The sequence below is a fragment of the Eptatretus burgeri genome, chromosome 11 (genome assembly GCF_056783735.1).
Source record: "Eptatretus burgeri isolate ZD-2024b chromosome 11, Ebu_testis_v1, whole genome shotgun sequence".
Taxonomy (NCBI): domain Eukaryota; kingdom Metazoa; phylum Chordata; class Myxini; order Myxiniformes; family Myxinidae; genus Eptatretus; species Eptatretus burgeri.
This window is the reverse complement of record NC_140971.1, coordinates 7748042-7757400: the sequence shown is the minus strand read 5'-3', so window position 1 is coordinate 7757400 and position 9359 is coordinate 7748042. Positions and strand designations below refer to the sequence as shown.

At 44.8% G+C, this 9359-nt stretch overlaps 1 long non-coding RNA gene across 1 annotated transcript in view; it reads left to right on the top strand.

Moving 5' to 3' along the window:
- The first annotated feature begins 494 nt into the window (after positions 1-494).
- Positions 495-9359, top strand: part of LOC147016432 (uncharacterized) — a 71471-nt gene continuing 62606 nt past the window's right edge. Inside the window, exon 1 of the long non-coding RNA XR_015049048.1 lies at positions 495-1217. This is a non-coding gene — a long non-coding RNA (uncharacterized LOC147016432). The remainder of the gene's footprint in view (positions 1218-9359) is intronic.

The following is a 9359-nucleotide window of genomic DNA, read 5'->3' as shown; positions in this document are numbered from 1 at the left end:
TAAATAAAGATATTTTATCGTTTTGTGAATTTTAAACCGGCGTCGTGTTTGATTGTAAAAACGTATTTTAGGTTCGCGGAGAAGTTCAATCCTTCGGTTCCTCCACATCACAAGGAACGGTCCGTAGTTTCTATCGTATTACTCCGAGGCTCGCTGGAATGTCAAAACACATCGGTTGTAGACTTACACATTGCAATCCCTTCACTGTATGGAATACAATAAAAGTTTAAAAAAAAAAAAAGAAAAGCCCTCCGACGTCACCATGAGTAGACAATAGGACATGGTTCAGACGTACCCGAAGATCCTGCCTGTCACTAACACGTTCGCTAGTTCATCTAAAAGAGCTCCTGCTAACGAAATTGTGGTGTGGTGAGCAATCTGTTGTAACGGCGGAATGTTTGTGCAGGCTTGTGGTGGTAGCGGTGGTGGGGGAATGGGGGGGAGGGGTGGGGGGAGGGGAGGGGGGAGAGAGAGAGAGAGAGAGGAGTGTTCTTTCTGCCCCGCAGGTTGCATGGAATGTTACTTGTTCTAGAACATGTGACCAGCGAGTGTTTCATGAATGTTTGGACGTTTCTCGACACGAAGGGATGAAATGTCCCGACGTGAACCGAGCGTGCGATTATTTAAAATTGCTTTGTTTGCTCGTTTACTTCCTTCGGTGTGTTGTGTGTTGACCGCCCTGTGGTCACCATTTTTTTTGGGGGGAGTCGATGCTCGGACTCCGTTGCTCCCGGAGTTCCTCGTGCATGAATTGCGCACGGTCCCGGTTTTTCTGGGAAAGTTGCAGGAAGGTTGTCGGTTTGCATCAGTACGCGTCTCATCCACGTGAGATGGGCCTAGCGAGGGATCCTGCGCAAGCTGGGCAGCCTTTTGAGCCAATACATTGTCAACTTCTTTCGATTTGATTGAAAGGCCTACTAATCCATTGCAGTTTGGCAGTGTCGGACCTCCGGCTGGAATTTCTGTGGTTAGTTCAAAAGAATTCATATGTTGAGGGCTTTTATTTTATATTTATTTATTTCCCCTTCTCAAACGTTCAGCCAACATGTGTACTCTGCTGTGTGTCCTGAACCAAAATTTCCATATTTATCCTCGCACAGGATCCAGCTACCGCCCCCTTGGCCCAGGATTGGGGTCGTGCGTCGACCTCTCGTCGTGTGACCTGACTACTCTGCAAACGCGCAAAGAAAGAGCGAGTTGATTGCAAAGTTCGACAGGTGATGGCCTACCTCAATTCAACGGTTTAAAAACCCCTGCACTCCATTTACTCATTCAAATTGACGTTTCAAATGATGCCGATGTCCTCGATCATATATCGTCCCAAATCAGATTCGGTGTAATCTATTACTATCAGAGGAGTGGAAAAATATGCTCCTCCGTCTCTCTCTCTCTCCCTCTCTCTTCTCTCTTCTCTCTTCTCTCTCTCTCTCTTCCCCCCCCCCTCCATCGAATCCTGCCCTGAACCTTGACCTTTGCTGGGGTAAGCAGGGTTGGGGAGATGGTTTCCTGCCCGAGGGATGAAGGACGACAGGACATCAGAAGAACTGGGTAGAAAGTGAAAAGTGCATTTTAGTTCATTGAAGATCATAGACAAGGAGGGTTAAAGACCTTGAACAGTTCGTGCTCATAAATGGATGAAAGTAGCATTTATTAATTTATTAATTTGCTCACACAAGCATTAATTAACATTACAGATCCTTCATGTTAATGAAGGGAAGTCTAATTGAACTTAACCATAAAGATTAGGAGGGCGATTAATATGGCAATCCTCTCCCCCACCGTCGTCTATCTCCTCGCCTGTCCGAACGAGTTTGGGTGGTGGTCCATGATATTGGATGGAAAGATCTCTTGCTCTCTCCACCACTCGTTCTCCCCTGTCGCTCACCTCCTATTTCCCCCATCCATCTTCCAACCTCCCAATTACTGTGCTGCTCGCTCTCGCCTGCCCTCGGTCACCCTCTCCCTCCCTTCGTTGGTGCTTTTTGGACTATGGTACAAGTTAAATCTGCCCGTGTCTCTCTTGGCCCTCTTTCCATCAGATTATAATCTCTTCCCTTTCCTCTCTTCCCACAACCGCTCACGGGGCGCCCAGATATTATCGGAGAGCAGGTGTCTTCAATCTCACTTCCCACGACCACCAGAAGGAAACCTTCCGAAGACCATGCAACATATCGGGGATCTCTCTCTCTCTCTCTCTCTCTCTCTCTCTCTCTCTCTCTCTCTCTCTCTCTCTCTCTCTCTCTCTCTCTCTCTCTCTCTCTCTCTCTCTCTCTTTCTCTCTCTTTCTCTCTTTCTCTCTCTTTCTCTCTCTTTTTCTCTCTCTTTCCCTCTCTTTCCCTCTCTTTCCCTCTCTTTCCCTCTCTTTCCCTCTCTTTCCCTCTCTTTCCCTCTCTTTCCCTCTCTTTCCCTCTCTTTCCCTCTCTTTCCCTCTCTTTCCCTCTCTTTCCCTCTCTTTCCCTCTCTTTCCCTCTCTTTCTCTCTCTTTCCCTCTCTTTCCCTCTCTCTCTCTCTTTCCCTCTCTCTTTCCCTCTCTCTCTCTCTTTCCCTCTCTCTCTCTCTTTCCCTCTCTCTCTCTCTTTCCCTCTCTCTCTTTCCCTCTCTCTCTTTCCCTCTCTCTCTCTTTCCCTCTCTCTCTTTCCCTCTCTCTCTTTCCCTCTCTCTCTGTTTCTCCACGCCATTTCACAGCTGTGCGCTACATTGTGCATCCCACTCAAGCAAGGTGTTATGTGGCATCACAAAGGTGGATTGATAGGACATGTGGACAGATTAGTCCACAAAGTCAGACTCTGATGCTTAGAGAGGGACAGAGGCAAGAATAGGTAAAGCCCTAAAAGCCCATAACCCGGCGTTCTTTAATCTACCCTCCTCCACTCTCTCCCTCCCTCGTCCATTCTCCAGGCGACCCTACTCCCTCCTCCCACTCACCCCCTGCGGCGCTTTCCGTAATTACAGGCGAAGGTCACCACGTGGGTCGGCATGGGAGGGGAGGGGAGGGTGGGGGAGTTAAACATCACCGTAAAGACTCGGGAGATCTGCAACTCGTTCTACACCAAAAATAGCACCCATTGACAGTCATGCACATGGACAACCAGGAATATAAAAATACCGTGTGTCCTGCGTCTGATGAGGACCTCGCTCACCTGTGGCCGTGATGTATCGGCGACCTGGCCTTGGCTGCTTTGCTACCGTGATACAATCGTCTGTGCAAAACTTCGGCGAGGTGTCGTACGTGTCTGACGTGTTGCGGTATAAAAGGACACAAACGTCAAATTGTCATCATGGATTACAAAGGAGAGCATTAATGAGAGTGACGTGCTGACGTCACGTTTTTTAATGGTGTCGCGTGACAGCGCATGCAGAGTGCCCGGCGAGTCATGGCAGGCGCTCTGGACTCCCAAGAAAGACATTCCCTCTGTAGTTGGCGACAGAAGTGGTGGATCTCCTGACGAGGAGGTGCACGTGGCTGTGCCGTCAGCGGACGAGTCCCAAGCGGTGAAATCGATGATTATTTATTTAATACAGACAAGCGCTTTTGCTACGGCTAATGGATATGTCCCATGCTCTTGATACACCTGTTCTTCTGGGTTGTACAGGTCGTGAGGACAGAGGATGAGATCCGTTCAACTCGGGTCTCTGGTTGCCATGGTGATTGCTGAAATTGACGTTTATTTATTTACTTGTGGTGCAATTTTGATCCTCCCCTCCTCCCTGAAACACCTCCATTCAGAACATGCCTTACCTGCAAAGCCCACTGATCATAAGTGGTGAACCATCCCATGACCGAGAAGCAACCCTGGAGAGGTCGTGACTACGTCTTGGGGGCACTGATCCGACTGCAACCCGTCACTGTGAGCCCCCACGGGAATCGAACCCATCATTAGTCAGGGAAATGGATTCCACCACCGAACACCTCCTCTTCAAAGCTCCAAGGCTTTACCTGAAAACACCCGTACCTGCACAAGGATAGCAAGATGGATGTACTCTCCAGGACGTGTTACTCAACCACACACTTGTGGAGAACCTCCGTCTACCCTCTCCACTCCACCTCTCCCCATCCCCTTCCCCTTGTAGGTGAAAGCCAAACGTCTGTTCCGTCAGTATTACCTGAACTTCCTACACCTGGCTTTGGCTGTAACAGCAAAACAGATTCAATAGTCAACGACCCTTGTCCCTTTATGATGACGTATTAATGAAAATGACGTCACAATTTTAGCAACGAGGTTGTGGATTGTGCTCATTTAGCGACGACTGTAAAGCTTGAGCACGTCCCCCATTTGCATCCATTCGACTATTAGAGCTTCCCATCCCGCACGGGTCCACAGATATTCGATGGTTATTTGTCCGAAGTTTCGCCGGGGACGATAGACTATTTAAATTTGTGCGTCTTCATTGTTTGTATACAGTTGCCGTCGCAACGTGCGTGACATTGCCGAGCTTTGGACACCGAGCACGCGGGGTGCAGGGCATACACTGCCTGGAAATGCTGAACAAGCCGTTCCCTTTGAAAATCCAGGTCACAAACAGCACCTTCAATTAGGCTAAACCCACTTACTGACGTCACAGACCACACCACGACGGACTCTTCTTCTTCGTTATTTGTGTGCCGTTCCCTCGGAAACGGGGTGAAGGACACAAAACGTGAGGTTTGTCCGATGGAAACGGCTTTCCTGCTCCGTGGGCAGATTGTCCGAGCGTACGGTGCGGACCACCTTTGGTACAGTGCGGTGTACGTACAGCACGATGAGTTTGTGGATGGAATATTGACGGTGTGTGTGCACAGTACAGTGTGTAACCGAGTTTATAACTGGTTTTCTCAAACTCATGGCTCTGGTTTTGTTTTGAATTTAAACATCAAGGCGTTCTCAATACAGTAGCATCGAAATTTTCAACAATAGGAAAGGTATACTGAGGTGGGAGGGGAGGAGAGCGGAGGGTAGGGGTGAGGAGGGGATGGTCGACTGACAATCTGTCTCTGACATTTGTAGGGGATTTCACTTCATCTCACAGAAGGCAGGAGAGAAGGTGTGTGTGTGTGTGTGTGTGTGTGTGTGTGTGTGTGTGTGTGTGTGTGTGTGTGTGTGTGTGTGTGTGTGTGTGTGTGTGTGTGTGTGTGTGTGTGTCAGTTGTATAGGAGTGGGGAACAGAGCCTCCACTAGGTATGTTGGTGGCCCCCCTGCAAAACCTGACGTGGGGGACCCTTTCTATCAGAGGGCCAATAATATGGTGACACCTTCAGGTGAAGAATCGATTCATGCTTCGCCCCCCCCCCCCCACAAAGGGGGTTAGTGAAATATTTGAATGACCGGCTCTCTCATCTGTCTCTGTGTATGTATCCGTCTTTAAACACCATCATGGATATAGGTCGGTGATGGCTGGACCGATTGTTACCAACCTTGGTAGGAGAGTAGCATGGGTCAACCGAAGTGTGATGTGTGGCCAACAATGACCTCGGTTAAATGTCACGGTCAAGGTCATCAAAGGGTGAAAAATTGCGTTTCTAACTAAAACTCTGGAATGAATAATCAGAGAAAGAAGTGGTTTTGTTTTTTTTTGCATTAGATTCTGTGAATGAAGGCACAACTAAAGTATTCTTGACATTATAACCTCCACCACCGAAGATGAAGGAGGTTATGTTTTCACCCCTTTCTCCATGTTTGTTTGTCTGTCTGTGTACAGGATATCTCAAAAAGTTGTGGACAGATCTGGATGAAATTTGGTGGGCAGGTTCGATGTGACGAGGACGAAATGATTCGATTTTGGTGAAGATCAGAATCCGGATCTGATAATTTTTTTTAATTGATTCTTCACCGCCGAGAGAAAGGGCCAAAAACAATATGTCGCACGATATCTCAAAAAGTTGTGGACGGATTCGGACGAAACTTGGTGGACACGTTGGGTGTGTAACAAGGAAGAATTGATTCGATTTTGGTGAAGACCCAGATCCGGATCTGGATACGAGAATTATTATTTTATTTTTTTTAAGTGATTCTTCACCATTGGTAGGGCCAAAAACGATATCGTACTGTCGAGTATGATATTTCAAAAATGTATTGGGCCCGATATGTTCTCGTGGATCAGGCATTATATGGTGGAGGTATGCGCTCTACCGAGTGCCCTTCTCGTTAACCTCCGCCATCTTCGAAGATGGATGGAGGTTACTGTTTTCACCCCTTTCTCTTTGTTTGCTTGTTTGTTTGTCAACAGTATTACGGAAAAACTCCTCGCGGATTTCGCCGAAACTTGGTGGGGGGTGAGGTATGGTCAAAGGATCATGCCATTAAATTTTGGACTTGGTTCTTTGGTTCCCCCCCCCCAAAAAAAATAAAAATTGTTAGACAAAATTTTTTTTTTTTGCATTTCGACATGTTTTGTGATTTCCATCCCCGCCCCCCAAAAAAATTGTTACCCCCCCAAAAAAATAGAGAATTTTTTTTGCATTTCTACATGTTTTAAGTGATTTCCAACCCCCCCCCCAAAAAAAATAGAGATTTTTTTTTTTTGCATTTCTACATGTTTTAAGTGATTTCTACCCCCTCAAAAAAATTGTTCGAGAAAAAAACTTTTTGCAACTTTTTTTTCAACAAAATTTCGATTTCTTTTTTTGCATTTCTACATGTTTTAAGTGATTTCCAACCCCCCCCCCCCAAAAAAAAAATGTTTGAGAAAAGAACTATAACTGTCAGCACTGTTGACATCATATTTAATGAATAAGATATAAGGTTCACTTGAGTCACCCAGCAGTATTGGCGGCGGAGGTTTTGCACTCTCCCAAGTGCTCCCCCTCTAGTTAACCTCCGCCATCGAAGATGGACAGAGGTTACTGATTTCACCCCTGTCTGTTTGTTTGTTTGTTTGTGAACAGTCTTACGGAAAAACTCCTGGACGGATTTCGACGAAACTTGGTGGGGGGATTAGGTGTGGTCCAAGGATCATGCCATTAGATTTTGAACTTGGTCCAAAGTCCAATATGGCCGCGATGGCTGCCATTTTGAAAAAAATATTTGAATTTTTGTTTTTGCATTTCTACATGTTTTAAGTGATTTCCAACCCCCCCAAAAAAATTGCTGGAGAAAACAAAAATAAATTGCAACTTTTTCAAAAAAAATTCGATTTTACTTGAAAAATATTTGAATTTTTTTTTGCATTCCTACATGTTTTAAGTGATTTCCAAACCCCCAAAAAAAAATTTGTTAGAGAAAAAAAAAATTTTGCAACTTTTTTTTTCAAAAAAATTTCGATTTTTTTTTTTTCCTTTTTGGCATTTCTCCATGTACATCGATCTAGTTTAGTTTATTCAATCGTGGTTCAGTAGAGTCTGATTCGTTTTGACCTACAATAAATCGGATATCAGGTTCACTTAAGTGACCCAGTAGTATTGGCGGCGGAGGTTTTGCACTCGACCGAGTGCTCCCCCTCTAGTTCTTTCTCTGTAATGTCACGTTTTCCCAGAAAATGACGTCAAAAGCGACGTTTTCACATTAAATGTAATGAGTGCAGAAAAAGACATTTTCCTGTCTGATTAATCAAATCTGATGTAGGAATTGACTGTCATGTTTCAATGGGATACCACATGAAAAACGACCTGAAAAAAACCCCACAATGATCGAAAATGTGAACATTTTAAAATCTTTATTTCTCAGAAACTGACCTGGAGATCACCAACAAACTGGCCACAGATGTAGTCTGGACTGAAGACAAAAATCACTAATTCCTGTGATTTAAACGTGAATGCAACAAGAAAAAGAGCAATCAGAGATTGCAGACCCTCGCCAGTACTTATTTTGTGTGGTGTATTTTGTGTGTTGTTTGTGTACTGGTGTGTTACGTAATTATTGAGACATAATTAGAACTCCCACTTTATAACTGCCGGCAGTGATGACCGGGTACCAAGACGTCCCGCTTTGATGGAACCCCGCTCTGATCGGACGCCTGACCCTGACCAATGAGGTTTTAAAAATTATTATTCATTATTCAATTGAATTTAGAATGGGATTAAAATAAATTCAATTAAAATCAAATGAGAGACCAAATAGATACGAGTCCTACATTGGAGTAATCAGAAAGAACCCGAACAAGCAAAAAGCAAACATGAAGTCATCAGGAAGAACCTGGATAGGATTCGCATTTCAGCCACGACTCCTCTACCCTCAAACCCATCCAGGCACAGCCAAGTGAGCCTTATTCAAAAAATATATATATATATATATGTACATATTTCTCAGAAACTCTGAGAGAAAACATATATATAGGATCCAGATCAAAAATTTAATAATTCTGGCTGCCAGACCATGGGTCTGATCAAGTTGAAATTTAAAACATGTACTCTTCATCACTACTAGATCATAGATGTGAAGTTTCACTTCCATTGATTAAGCGGTTCCAGAGAAAACATTATTTAATATTTTTCTTCAATCCAATATGGCTGCCAAACCATTTGACCTATCGGTTATTCCTTAACAAACTTGTACACCCAAGGCTTGGGGAACACTTGCGTGAAGTTTCCCCTTAATCTGTCCCACCATTCTGGAGAAGACTTTTTAAAGGTTTTCGGGTAGATCAAATATGGCTGCCAAACCATGTGACCTATGACATCATATGTGTGAACCCTTTGTTCCTCATGGATCGGCGATCTGTTCAATCATTTTAGAGAAGATTTTTGAAGGTTTTTATATATTATTTTAACACCATGGTTGCTGAATCACGTGACCGATGACATCATCATTTTTTTTTTTCTGTGGACCATTTTATCCCCAGATGACCCTCAAAATTTTTCAGACTGATGAGATGTAGCATTCTACATTTGCAATTATGAAGGCACCTAATGATCTCATAAAAATCACACCTATTCCCCATGAGGTGTGTAATGTACTCAATGGAGACAAAGGCTCTGAAGTGGGAACAACAAAATTAATTCAGAGACGGACACAACACAGCACAGCACAGCGTCACAACATGGGCAGGTCACATGACTCTGCTTAACCACGCCCTTGTGCACCCACTATGCATGCATTAGCATAAACTACTGATACATCTAATCTCCCTCCCCCCCCCACATTTTTTTATTTTTTATTGTTTTACAAATCAAGACGCTCAGGAAGCTTACAGACACGAGCTGATCTTCTCAGTGCTCGTGGAGGGCTGTCCTTGCTCGCGACTGCTGTAGGCTTCTCAATAAGGGGTACAGGGTCAGGAAGGAGTTCAGGTACATTGATGGGTGAAAAGCTTTCATGAGGACACACCTCGGGTTTCAACCCAGATAGTGTTCATACAGGAGTGGGTGACAAAGGCACTTGACCGGTTTGATGTTTGGCTCCCCATGACGTGGTTTGATGTGGTCTGGTGCGGTAGTTGAGCAATAC